Consider the following 12,818-nt stretch of genomic DNA (forward strand, 5'->3'; position numbering starts at 1 on the left):
TAATATTAGAATTTGCAGTAAATGTGATACTACTAGCAGGGGACATGGAGTTTTTGACCCAAAAGTCATAAGCCTAAAGAAAGTGAAACAGACTGGATCATTGCCAAAGAATGTGTCAAATTACATGAAATCTTTGACATTATGTCAAATGTATGGAGATACTACAAAGCTGATATGAAAGACTATACCTTTTATTCAGTACCATATGTATCATATTCAGGAATTGATATGTTTTGGGCAGCTCCTAATTTACTATATAGAACACATAGGGTCAACATAGAAACAGCTCGGTATGCTGACTGTAATACTCTCACAATGGAAATATCTATTCGTAAGAAAAAACTGGAGATTGAATGATGGTTTACTTATGAATCCTGAAATAGCCAGAAAATGCAAGGAGGAACTAACATATTTTTCCCTAGTGCAATCAATCTCAGGTAATAACAAGCAAATTGGTTTCAGATACTGAATTTCTTTGTCCACCAGTTTTAAATGTAAATGTAAATTTAATTGTTAGGTCGCCTATCTGGCCAAAGCCACTCTAGGCGACGTACATGTTAAATTCCAGTAAAATACAATAAAATACAGTAAATACAATAAAATATGACATACTCAGCAATAATAAAAATAACAACATATGCAGTGCATAACAACAGGCATTCAGTATGTAAATTAGCCCACCCCGGCGGTCCCAAAGGCCTGTCCAAACAGCCAAGTTTTTAAGGCTCGGCGGAAAGTATCCAGGGAAGGGGCATGCCGAAGATCAAACGGGAGGGAATTCCAGAGAGTGGGGGCCGCCACTGAAAAAGCCCTCTCTCTAGTCCCCACCAACCTAGCTGTTTTAGTTGGTGGGACTGAGAGAAGGTCCTGAGTGGCTGATCTTGTCGGGCGGTATAATTGGTGATGCTGGAGGTGCTCCTTCAGATAAACTGGGCCGAAACCGTATAGGGATTTAAAGGTTAACACCAACACCTTGAATTGGGCCCGGAAAACTACTGGAAGCCAGTGTAGATTGAATAATACTGGAGTAATATGATCACAGCGATGACTGTTTGTAAGTAAACGAGCCGCCGCATTCTGTACCAGTTGAAGTTTCCGGACCGTTTTCAAGGGTAACCCCACGTAGAGCGCATTGCAGTAGTCTAATCGAGAGGTGACCAGGGCATGTACTACCAGTGGGAGTTGATGAACAGGGAGGTAGGGTTGCAGCCTACGTATGAGGTGTAATTGGTACCAGGCTGCCCGGCTCACTGCCGAAATCTGAGCCTCCATGGACAGCCTGGAATCAAGAACAACCCCAAGGCTGCGGACCTGGTCCTTCAGGGGTAATTGTACCCCATTAAGCCTCACGTCAACAGGGCCCAACCTTCCTCTGTCTCCCACAAGCAGCACCTCAGTCTTGTCAGGATTTAGCTTCAGCCTGTTCCTTCCCATCCATCCACTCACGGATTCCAGGCACTTGGACATGGTCTCCACAGCCTCTGGTGAGGACTTAAACGAGAGATAGAGCTGAGTGTCATCTGCATATTGGTGACACCGCAGCCCAAAACTCCTGATGATGGATCCCAGCGGCTTCATGTAGATGTTAAATAGCATGGGAGAGAGGATAGAACCCTGTGGCACTCCACAAATGAGAGGCCAAGGGTCTGAAACCTCATCGCCCAATGCTACCTGTTGATGCCTGTCAGAGAGAAAGGAACGGAACCACCGTAGAACAGTGCCTCCTATTCCCAGTCTTTCCAGGCGATCCAACAGGATACCGTGGTCGACGGTATCAAAAGCCGCTGAAAGATCCAGGAGGACAAGAAAGGTGAATTCTCCCCTATCTAGTGCCCTCCTCATATCATCCACCAGAGCGACTTAGCCACCACTCGCTCAATGATCTTGCCCAGAAATGGCAAATTCGAAACTGGGCGAAAGTTGTTCAAAATTTGGGGATCCAAGGAGGACTTCTTTAAGATAGGTTTTATAATTGCCTCCTTGAGGGCCAGTGGCATTACACCCTCCGCTAAGGATGCGTTTACTACCGCCCTAATCCCTTCGCTCAGTTTCTCCTTGCAATTCACAAGGAGCCATGATGGGCAAGGATCAATCAGACAGGTGGTAGGCTTCACAGATGAAAGCACCTTGTCCACTTCCTCAGAAGGGAGAGGCTGAAACCGATCCCACTGGACCGGATTTCAAATGGTCAACTCTGGTTCATTCACTGCATCCACGGCGTACGGAATCGAGCTCCTTAGGTGTTCGATTTTATCAGCAAAGTGCTTTGCCAATTTGTCACAGGAGGCCTTAGAATGCTCCAAGGGTACCTGGGCAACTGGACCGACCAGGCTTCGGGCCACTTGGAACAACCTCCTGGGACAGCACTCCGCGGATGCAATAGAGGCCGCAAAGAACTCCTTCTTTGCCGCCTTTTCTGACACCTGGTAGGCAGCTACTGCTGCTCTGACCTGTGTCCGAGCACCTTCGGAGCGAGATTTCCACCACCGGCGTTCTAGTCGTCTCACCTCCCGCCTCAGATTACGAAAAAAAGAGAAGAAAGAATGGTTACTTAAATAAATTAACAGGCTTACGGGAGGAGCATTAAAGAACCCTATAAAATAAAGTGGATAGGAAGCTAAACATTTATAGAAAGCAATTAGATTTAATCGACACATATAAGACTTACCAAAAATTAACTTCATTTTTTAAAAAATCCCTTTGAATAGGGAAACAAGGCAAGTAAGGTTTATCAAGAAATAAAAGCAAAAGAAAAAAAAGGTTCCACCAATAAGAAAAAAGGTGGGGTGTACTATATCAGATGATGAAATCACAGAGGAATTTGAAAGTATTATTTAGAACTTTACAAAACTAAGAGGCCAGAGAGAGATAAAATAAACCAATTTCTAGCTATAGAAGACCAAATTGATCTTGATAAACTCATATCAAAAAGATAGATATTGGATGCTATAAAGGATTTGCAAGATAATGAGGCTCCTGGACCAGATGGCTTGACAGCGTCATAATATAAGAAATTTGCTGGTATACTTGTAAATCCATTAAAGAAAACTATGAATGAAATATTAGATAGAAGCTATATTCTTGAGACCTGGAAAGATACAAATATTGTAGTAATACATAAAGAGGGCAAGGATCCAACCCTAGTAACTGTTGGGATAAGCAACATGCATGCTTTTAATAGGGAGATGTCCCTTCTGGCCAGAATTGGGGACACCTCTATGATTGTCTACTGAGATGTACTTACCTGGCAGGGGAGATACCATGATCATGAAGGTGGTTTTCCCAGGGTGAGGCTCATCCATTGCACTCCGAGTATGCTGACCCCTGCAATTTCCCCAAATGCGGGAAACTCAACTGCAAAATTTGTGGTAGTTTGATAGGTTTGTGGTAGTTTGACAGGTAATTTGATAGATTTCCCCCCTTCTTCTCTTCCTCTTCTTTGTTAAGAGATGTTGTTCTCTTATTAGTATAATTCTCCATTAAGCCACAGGAGAGAGAAGCCTCTACAGGCTTCTCTACCAGCTGATGGACTAAATCTACTAACTACTTCTGTCTTTTCTCTGCAAGCTAGAGCATATGTCTGCTGAACTAATGAAAGGTTGTGAGTAAACATTCTTAACACTTTTACTAAAGAAGACTGTCTCTTGTTTTTATTCAGCTAGTCTGTATGAGGGGAAGGTGGGCTGGTTAATTCTCATTCTGCTTTGCAAACTATATGCTAAGGAACAGAACTACTGAATTGTTTCTATTTCATTTTAAACCAAATAGTAATATCATATCTATATATCTCTTGAATACAGATTATATATTATTTACAGGCATAATGGCAAAAAGATTTATTGGAGTAATAAGTAAAATTATTACCCAGGACCAGGCAGGTTTAAATGGAACAGGAAAATGAGAGATAATATAAGAAAAATACTTCACATTATGAATCATGGATATAGTGTACTGTAGAATTGTAATTTTGGAGATTATACATTGGATTCAAGCTATTTACTCCAATCCTAAAGCCAAGGTTCTTGTTAAATGGCTTAAAATAAAAAACAGTTATCTCCACTGCCATTGGATCCTTTGCTGGCCACCACCATGGCTAGTCAACTGCGACACATTGCCCAAGCTTCCATTGTCATCACCGCTAGCCTGTGTGATTTGAGCTCTTTTTAAAAAATCAGCTCTCCTTCAGACCTCCTCTTGTGGCTATTAACTCTTGTCACTGACATCCTCAAACTCAAAAGTCTTTGCCCTAACTGGCTGCAATGGATGGGGTGGGCTCCTTTAAATATGCCATCGTGGACCAGACAGATGCTAGTTCTCCTTCTGGTCCACCTGCATACCCAACTCCCATGAGATCCAAGCAGCCGGCTAACTGACCCTGGTACCAGCACGGAGGGGCTTCCTGGAACACTGACCCTCCGCTTCCTCTGTAATCTCACTGTGCAGCAAATTCGGTTCCCAGGTGAGACCCAGGACCGAGGACTTAGTCTATCCAAAGGAACAAAACAAGACTGCCCCTTATATACTCTGTTCTTTGTTTTGGTTATAGAGCATTTAGCTGCTAAAACAAAAGATAGCCAAGAAATCGAGGGAATTTTAATTTTAAAAGGGTTGGAAAAATAAAATTATACACAGACGATATCAACTATAACACAGCCTAAGCAGTCACTGAAGGTTTTAGAGAAAAAATAGAAGATTATGGACATTTGGCAGGTTATAAGTTGAATAAACTAAAACAGAAATCATAGGGTTAAATGATAAAAGAATTGGAAAAACAATTAAAAGATAAATTTGACTATCATTGGTCAAAAAACTAGTTCAATATGTAGGAATAAAATTGACCTCAAATTTTCAGAATCTATATAAATTTATTATGAAGTACTTTTCAATGAATGCCTACCTTTAATAGAGGAATGGAAGAAGTTAAATCTATCCTTTTCAGGACAGATGGCTGCCATTAAAATGATTATTCCTAAAATCAAATTTTTGTTTCAACATTTACCAATTAAAATAACTAAAAATCAGCTGAATGAATGTCAGAAGATCTTAATGAAATTCATCTGGCGAGTTAAATGTCTAGACTGAAAGCATCAGTTCTACAGGATAAAAAATTGAGGGCTTAAAGTCCCCAATGTATCTCTTTTTAGACCTTAAATTGTCTATGGGTGCAATCAAACACGGAAGAGGGTAGTTGGAGTGTGGCCAGTGGGAGTGGAGCCATTGAAAGGGGCTGCCACATCCTACCTCTATTCAGGAGCCCTGGGGAGCGAAGCACTCTGGCTGCTCCCTCAGAGCTTGGCAAAAGGAAATGTATGTTTCCTTCCACACTCTTTCTCCCAGTATAGCATATGCCTGGGCTGGGGTCCACAGGACAACGGGCCAGGATGCAGCATAAGTCCTTCTTCACTTGGTTCCACTCCCAACATGCCCCCCAAACACCCCTTTTCAGGTGTGCCAAGCCTTGACTGCATCCAGGTCGCAGTAGAGTTCACCAGTGATGCTGTTGTTGTGCACAGAGGGGGGGGGATTCCTGCAAGCACAGTCCAGCTATGCTAACATCTTCCTTCCTCTACCACAGCTATGCTGTATCCTGAATCCCCTTGGCCTGACATAACAATCAGGAGGCTTACGCCCTTACTCTCCAGTATTTAGCATATAATATTATTGTGGACACTAAGAAATATGAATCCTATTCCATTTACATTTACAAAGTATTTTAAATAGTTTAACAAAAATATTACAGGATGAAAAGGTATCCAGTATTGAAAATAGTCAAGAAATCAGAAGAAGGCTAGGACTGGGTAGGACAGCTGTGAGAGAACTAGAAAAGGTCCTCGTATCACTGAACACTAAAGTCAGGATCATTCAGACCATGGTATTCCCGAACTGTATGCATGGATGTGAAAGTTGGCCAGTGAAAAAGGCAGATAAGAGAAAAATAAACTCATTTGAAATGTGGTGTTGGAGAAGAGTTTTGTGGATACCATGGACTGCAAAAAAGACAAATAATTGGGTGTTAGAACAAATTAAAGCAGAACTGTCATTAGAAGCTAAAATGATGACACTGAGGTTATCATACTCTGGACACATCATGAGAAGACATGATTCACTAGAAGAGACAATAATGGTGGGGAAAACAGAAGAGAGTAGAAAAAGCGGAAGCCCAAACAAGAGATGGATTGATTCCATAAAGGAAGCCACAGACCTGAATTTACAAAATCTGAACAGGGTGGTTCATGACAGATGCTCTTGGAGGTCGCTGATTCATAGGGTCGCCATAAGTTGTAGTCGACTTGAAGGCACATAACAACAACAAATTGAAAATCTTATTTGTTTCTGAAAATTGCCTTCTGATATTTCTTTGCAACCTCACATCCCCACCGTAAGTAATGGGGAAATTGCCTCTATCCTTCTAGCATTTCCAGCATACCAGAGAGTAGTTCTAGTTTATTTTATTATTTTTCACAGGAGTAATGTACCATCTACACATTAACATAGCGATTTTCTCTTACAGCCACATTGAGAGAAAATCTCTGTGAGACTTCCAGAGGTTCTCCCATATTTATAAAAAGATGCTTTCTTCTATTGCCTCCATTTATTCATGTATTCTTAATTTCTTCAGGGTCAGTTTCATATTTAAGCAAATATTGATAAATTTTGGTAAATGATGTCTATTATTCAACATACAAAACATCAGAAGTTAAAAGTTATGTAACCAGGATCTCTTCACAGTTGTCCAAGGGTGCAGAACATGGAACAATGGGCTCAAGTTACAGGAAGCCAGATTTTGACTGGACATCGGGAAAAATTTCCTAACTGTTAGAACAGTACGACAATGGAACCCTAGGCAGGTGGTAAACTCTCAAACACTGGAGGGATTCAAGATGCAGCTGGACAGCCACCTGTCAGGTATGCTTTAGTTTGGATTCCAGCATTGATCAGTGGGTTGGGCTCAATGGCCTTATAGGACCCTTCCAACTCTACTATTCTATGATTCTAACCTACAATAGCATACAACGGATCTCAAATCACTCTCAATGCTTCTAACAAGTTTCAACCCTGATTCTCACTCTCAGTCTCACTGAATGTAATCTCCACTTCTCAATAGTGAATTGAATGCCTTAACTGCTATGCTGATTTATAATTAGTTCATGTGGTTTTTTGCTCAAACCTTCCAGACTTGTGCTTGTCTTTCTTTATTCCACATTCCCTTCATTTCACTTGCCATGCTCCATCATTGTTGTGTCTTCACCTCCTCATCCGACTCCTCCCCATTGTCTTCCAGAGAGTCAATGTGTAACTCCTTCAGCATTCTAGCTGCCTCTCTACACATCGTTGCAATGTAAATGTGGCCATCTCTATAAACTAAAACAGGAATCCACACCTGCATTTTACACCCTTATCTTGCAACTTCAGTGTATAAGGGCAGAATTCCCTTCTTCATTTCAAAGGTTTCATATTCAAATCCTGCTGAAAAAAATCACTTTATCTTTAAATTTAATTCCATTCTTGCTCCATAGCTTTTTCATGACTTGCTCTTTCAGAGTGTAACTTGCAAAGCAGATTAGTACATCAGAAGGGTGGGAAGTTCTGTCTTCAGCAGCTGTGCCTGTTGTGCTCTGTTAATATCTGATTCCTTATGTTTCAGTCAGGCAAAATACTATTCAATCGAGTCACTACAAACTTTGTCATGTTGTTCTCTTCCACACCCTCCTCCAAGCTCCAAATTCTAATATTTTTTTGAATGCCCTGGTTCTCTAGGTCCTAGCGCAGCTCTTTTTCTGCTTTTTTTTAGGTCTCTTATGTGTTTCTTATTTTTTAGACTTAAGTTTAATGCTTTATCGATCTTTCCAGTTAGTGATTCCAATTGTGTTGTGATAACATCTACCTTCTCTCCCAGGGTCTGCAATTCCACTTTCCAATCCTACATCAAATCATTCTTTTAATTGCTGCATACATATTTTCATTATTTGCTGTATGTCAGTGTCATTCCTCTTATCTCCATTAACTGCCACTTTCCCACCTACTGCCTCTCATTTTCACTTACTTGGGAATTTGTGAAGTGTCCTACATTTTCACTGAGTGAAACCCACTATCAGAGATCAAGTAACACGAGACAAAAACCTTTGCAAAGGGGACCCAATACTTACAAGCCGAAGCAGGCCAGCATGGGAACCTCGTTGATTGGTGTTCAAGGGTTTATATAGGTTTACCCCGAAGTTTACAATATCGGGTTCACGTCATAAAATACAAAAGAAGCAATTGCTAACTGTCATAGCTTTGGGGCATGTGTAAGGAGGTAAAGGGGTACAGGGGGAAGGACAAAGTGGAAACATCAAGACTATCTTCAGACTCCATGTCTGCATATTTTGCATGTCCTTGAGATAAGAGCTATGCAGGAGCAGACAAAGGCAACTATTGAGGGGAGGCCCAGCTGCAACCGGGCGCCCCCTAAACTGGAGACAGACATGATATTACTTTGCTTACATATCAAAGGGAGTATTACAAGTCAAGGATATGAGGGGCATAGGAACAGCATTTGACATGTCTATGCAAGGTGCATTAGTAACAATAAGCAAGGCCATCAGCATAAATGTGAAACAGAAATGCATAGTAGGGAAGTTTCCAGCTTAAACAGGCTTTTATTATGCGAGCCACTGGAATGTAGGTAAGGGTCAGGTCACCAGGAAATAAACCGACATTTTATACCAAAAGTCAAATAAAGGCCACTTTGGTTCTATTTCCCATAAAGCCCAAGCTGGTTTAGATAGGACAAGTGAACTATAGTTTTACCATCATGTGGGATTTTAATTTATCCTTAACATAGTTCTTTAAAATAATTCAGAAGATCCATTGTATTATTTATTTATTTGATCGATATCCTGCCCTTCTTTCCAAAAAGGAGCCTAGGATCTCATCCTGCTTTTCTTTAGCAGAATGAGATCCTTGAGATATCTCATGTTGTTTCCTCCTATGTTTAGCTGTGTTTTATTGCATTTTCTATTACACATGGGTCAATTAGGATGGGGAGTCCTTGGACCAAGCAGACATCTTGGTCTGGCACCCCCAAGGACTCTCCCATTTTCCTGCTGGTTTTGTATGGGATTTTTTTGCCATTTCTATCCTCCCACCCTGGACTCAGGGGGCATAGGATTTGGGGGGGAAATTGCTGGAGTGGATATGCAGACCAGTGTAATGTACTGGATTTCTCTGCTCATTGTTCACAAGCTAAACATGCGTACTTGTCTTCTTACTTACAGCTAGTCCAGAAACTGGCCCTAGCTGCCTGCTTTCTCTTCCTCAGTCTCAATGTTGCTCTTATAGAACTGAGCAGGGAGGAAGATGGAGACAAAAATAGAAATAGTTGGCTCTGTCTTGTCATTGGCTCTGATTTCCTTGCCTTCATAAGAACATAAGAAGAGCCTGCTGGATCAGGCCAGTGGCCCATCTAGTCCAGCATCCTGTTCTCACAGTGGCCAACCAGGTGCCTGGGGGAAGCCCGCAAGCAGGACCCGAGTGCAAGGACACTCTCCCCTCCTGAGGCTTCCGGCAACTGGTTTTCAGAAGCATGCTGCCTCTGACTAGGGTGGCAGAGCACAGCCATCATGGCTAGTAGCCATTGATAGCCCTGTCCTCCATGAATTTGTCTAATCTTCTTTTAAAGCCATCCAAGCTGGTGGCCATTACTGCGTCTTGTGGGAGCAAATTCCATAGTTTAACTATGCGCTGAGTAAAGAAGTACTTCCTTTTGTCTGTCCTGAATCTTCCAACATTCAGCTTTTTTGAATGTCCACGAGTTCTAGTATTATGAGAGAGGGAGAAGAACTTTTCTCTATCCACTTTCTCAATGCCCTGCATAATTTTATACACTTCTATCATGTCTCCTCTGACCCGCCTTTTCTCTAAACTAAAAAGCCCCAAATGCTGCAACCTTTCCTCGTAAGGGAGTCGCTCCATCCCCTTGATCATTCTGGTTGCCCTCTTCTGAACCTTTTCCAACTCTATAATATCCTTTTTGAGATGAGGCGACCAGAACTGTACACAGTATTCCAAATGCGGCCGCACCATAGATTTATACAACGGCATTATGATATCGGCTGTTTTATTTTCAATACCTTTCCTAATTATTGCTAGCATGGAATTTGCCTTTTTCATAGCTGCCGCACACTGGGTCGACATTTTCATCGTGCTGTCCATTACAACCCCGAGGTCTCTCTCCTGGTCGGTCACCGCCAGTTCAGACCCCATGAGCGTATATGTGAAATTAAGATTTTTTGCTCCAATATGCATAATTTTACACTTGTTTATATTGAATTGCATTTGCCATTTTTCCGCCCATTCACTCAGTTTGGAGAGGTCTTTCTGGAGCTCTTCGCAATCCCTTTTTGTTTTAACAACCCTGAACAATTTAGTGTTGTCAGCAAACTTGGCCACTTCACTGCTCACTCCTAATTCTAGGTCATTAATGAACAAGTTGAAAAGTACAGGTCCCAATACTGATCCTTGAGGGACTCCACTTTCTACAGCCCTCCATTGGGAGAACTGTCCGTTTATTCCTACTCTCTGCTTTCTGCTTCTTAACCAATTCCTTATCCACAAGAGGACCTCTCCTCTTATTCCATGACTGCTAAGCTTCCTCAGAAGCCTTTGGTGAGGTACCTTGTCAAACGCTTTTTGAAAGTCTAAGTACACTATGTCCACTGGATCACCTCTATCTATATGCTTGTTGACACTCTCAAAGAATTCTAATAGGTTACTGAGACAGGACTTTCCCTTGCAGAAGCCATGCTGGCTCTGCTTCAGCAAGGCTTGTTCTTCTATGTGCTTGGTTAATCTAGCTTTAATAATACTTTCTACCAGTTTTCCAGGGACATAAGTTAAGAAAACTGGCCTGTAATTTCCGGGATCCCCTCTGGATCCCTTTTTGAAGATTGGTGTTACATTTGCCACTTTCCAGTCCTCAGGCACGGAGGAGGACCCGAGGGACAAGTTACATATTTTAGTTAGCAGATCAGCAATTTCACCTTTGAGTTCTTTGAGAACTCTCGGGTGGATGCCATCCGGGCCCGGTGATTTGTCAGTTTTTATATTGTCCATTAAGCTTAGAACTTCCTCTCTCGTTACCACTATTTGTCTTAGTTCCTCAGAATCCCTTCCTGCAAATGTTAGTTCAGGTTCAGGGATCTGCCCTATATCTTCCACTGTGAAGACAGATGCAAAGAATTCATTTAGCTTCTCTGCAATCTCCTTATCGTTCTTTAGTACACCTTTGACTCCCTTATCATCCAAGGGTCCAATTGTCTCCCTAGATGGTCTCCTGCTTTGAATGTATTTATAGAATTTTTTGTTGTTGGTTTTTATGTTCTTAGCAATGTGCTCCTCAAATTCTTTTTTAGCATCCCTTATTGTCTTCTTGCATTTCTTTTGCCAGAGTTTGTGTTCTTTTTTATTTTCTTCATTCGGACAAGACTTCCATTTTCTGAAGGAAGACTTTTTGCCTCTAAGAGCTTCCTTGACTTTGCTTGTTAACCATGCTGGCATCTTCTTGGCCCTGGCGGTACCTTTTCTGATCCGCAGTATGCACTCCAGTTGAGCTTCTAATATAGTGTTTTTAAACAACTTCCAAGCATTTTCCAGTGATGTGACCCTCTGGACTTTGTTTTTCAGCTTTCTTTTTACCAATCCCCTCATTTTTGTGAAGTTTCCTCTTTTGAAGTCAAATGTGACCGTGTTGGATTTTCTTGGCAATTGGCCAGTTACATGTATGTTTAATTTAATAGCACTGTGGTCACTGCTCCCAATCGGTTCAACAACACTTACATCTCGCACCAGGTCCCGGTCCCCACTGAGGATTAAGTCCAGGGTTGCCGTCCCTCTGGTCGGTTCCATGACCAACTGATCTAGGGAATAGTCATTTAGAATATCTAGAAACTTTGCTTCTTTGTCATGACTGGAACACATATGCAGCCAGTCTATGTCCGGGTAGTTGAAGTCATCCATTACTACCACATTTCCTAGTTTGGATGCTTCCTCAATTTCATATCTCATCTCAAGGTCTCCCTGAGCATTTTGATCAGGGGGACGATAGATCGTTCTCAGTATTAAGTCCCTCCTGGGGCACGGTATCACCACCCACAACGATTCCAGTCCTAATTGGCAGCAACCACATTGGTTCTACTGTATTAATCAGGCCAATCTGGAGTACTGTGTGTGTCCAGAGGAGGGTAACCAGAATGGTGGGGTGCCTGGAAATCAAGTCCCATGATGATTGGTTGAAAGAACTGGGATCATACCTGCCTTCTGAAGGGCTGCCATGCAGAAAGATGTAGTAGACCTCTCCTCCATTGTCCCAATGGGCAGGACTAGAAGGTTTCAGCTAACACATTGCCAGAAGCTATTTAACAATGGAACAGAGGTGTTCCAAACAAAGGCCCTCAGTTTTGCAGCTCTATTCTTTCCCTGCAAAAATGGAAGCCATTTTTTGATTGTTTTTATGGGGTGAGACGGGCAAATATCCAACATACAGTAGGGCCCTGATTTTCAGTGGCCCGCTTTTCAGCGTTCCACTAATACGGCGGTTTTCAATTAGAGTAAGACCCCACTCATATGGCGCTTGTTCCGCTTTTACGGCGTTTTTTGGCATGATGCGCTCAGCAGCTGAGAGTCGGGTGCCATTTTATTGATGAAGTTCCGCTTTTTGGTGATTTTCGCTTTTCATCCGGGGTCTGGAACGTAACCCGCCGTATGAGTAGGGCTCTACTGTATTCTGGGGATGGGGTTTGATTGAGTTGTCATTTATCTTCCTTAATAACTGTATGAAG

The 12,818-nt window shown here is 42.0% G+C and overlaps 1 non-coding gene across 1 annotated transcript; it reads left to right on the forward strand.

Moving 5' to 3' along the window:
* Positions 1–3,236: 3,236 nt before the first annotated feature.
* On the forward strand, positions 3,237–3,400 carry LOC133378619 (U1 spliceosomal RNA). Its single transcript, XR_009761066.1, has one exon. It is a non-coding gene; the product is annotated as a U1 spliceosomal RNA (small nuclear RNA).
* The last annotated feature ends 9,418 nt before the right edge of the window (positions 3,401–12,818 follow it).

This window comes from Rhineura floridana, chromosome 2 (assembly GCF_030035675.1).
Source record: "Rhineura floridana isolate rRhiFlo1 chromosome 2, rRhiFlo1.hap2, whole genome shotgun sequence".
Lineage (NCBI taxonomy): Eukaryota > Metazoa > Chordata > Lepidosauria > Squamata > Rhineuridae > Rhineura > Rhineura floridana.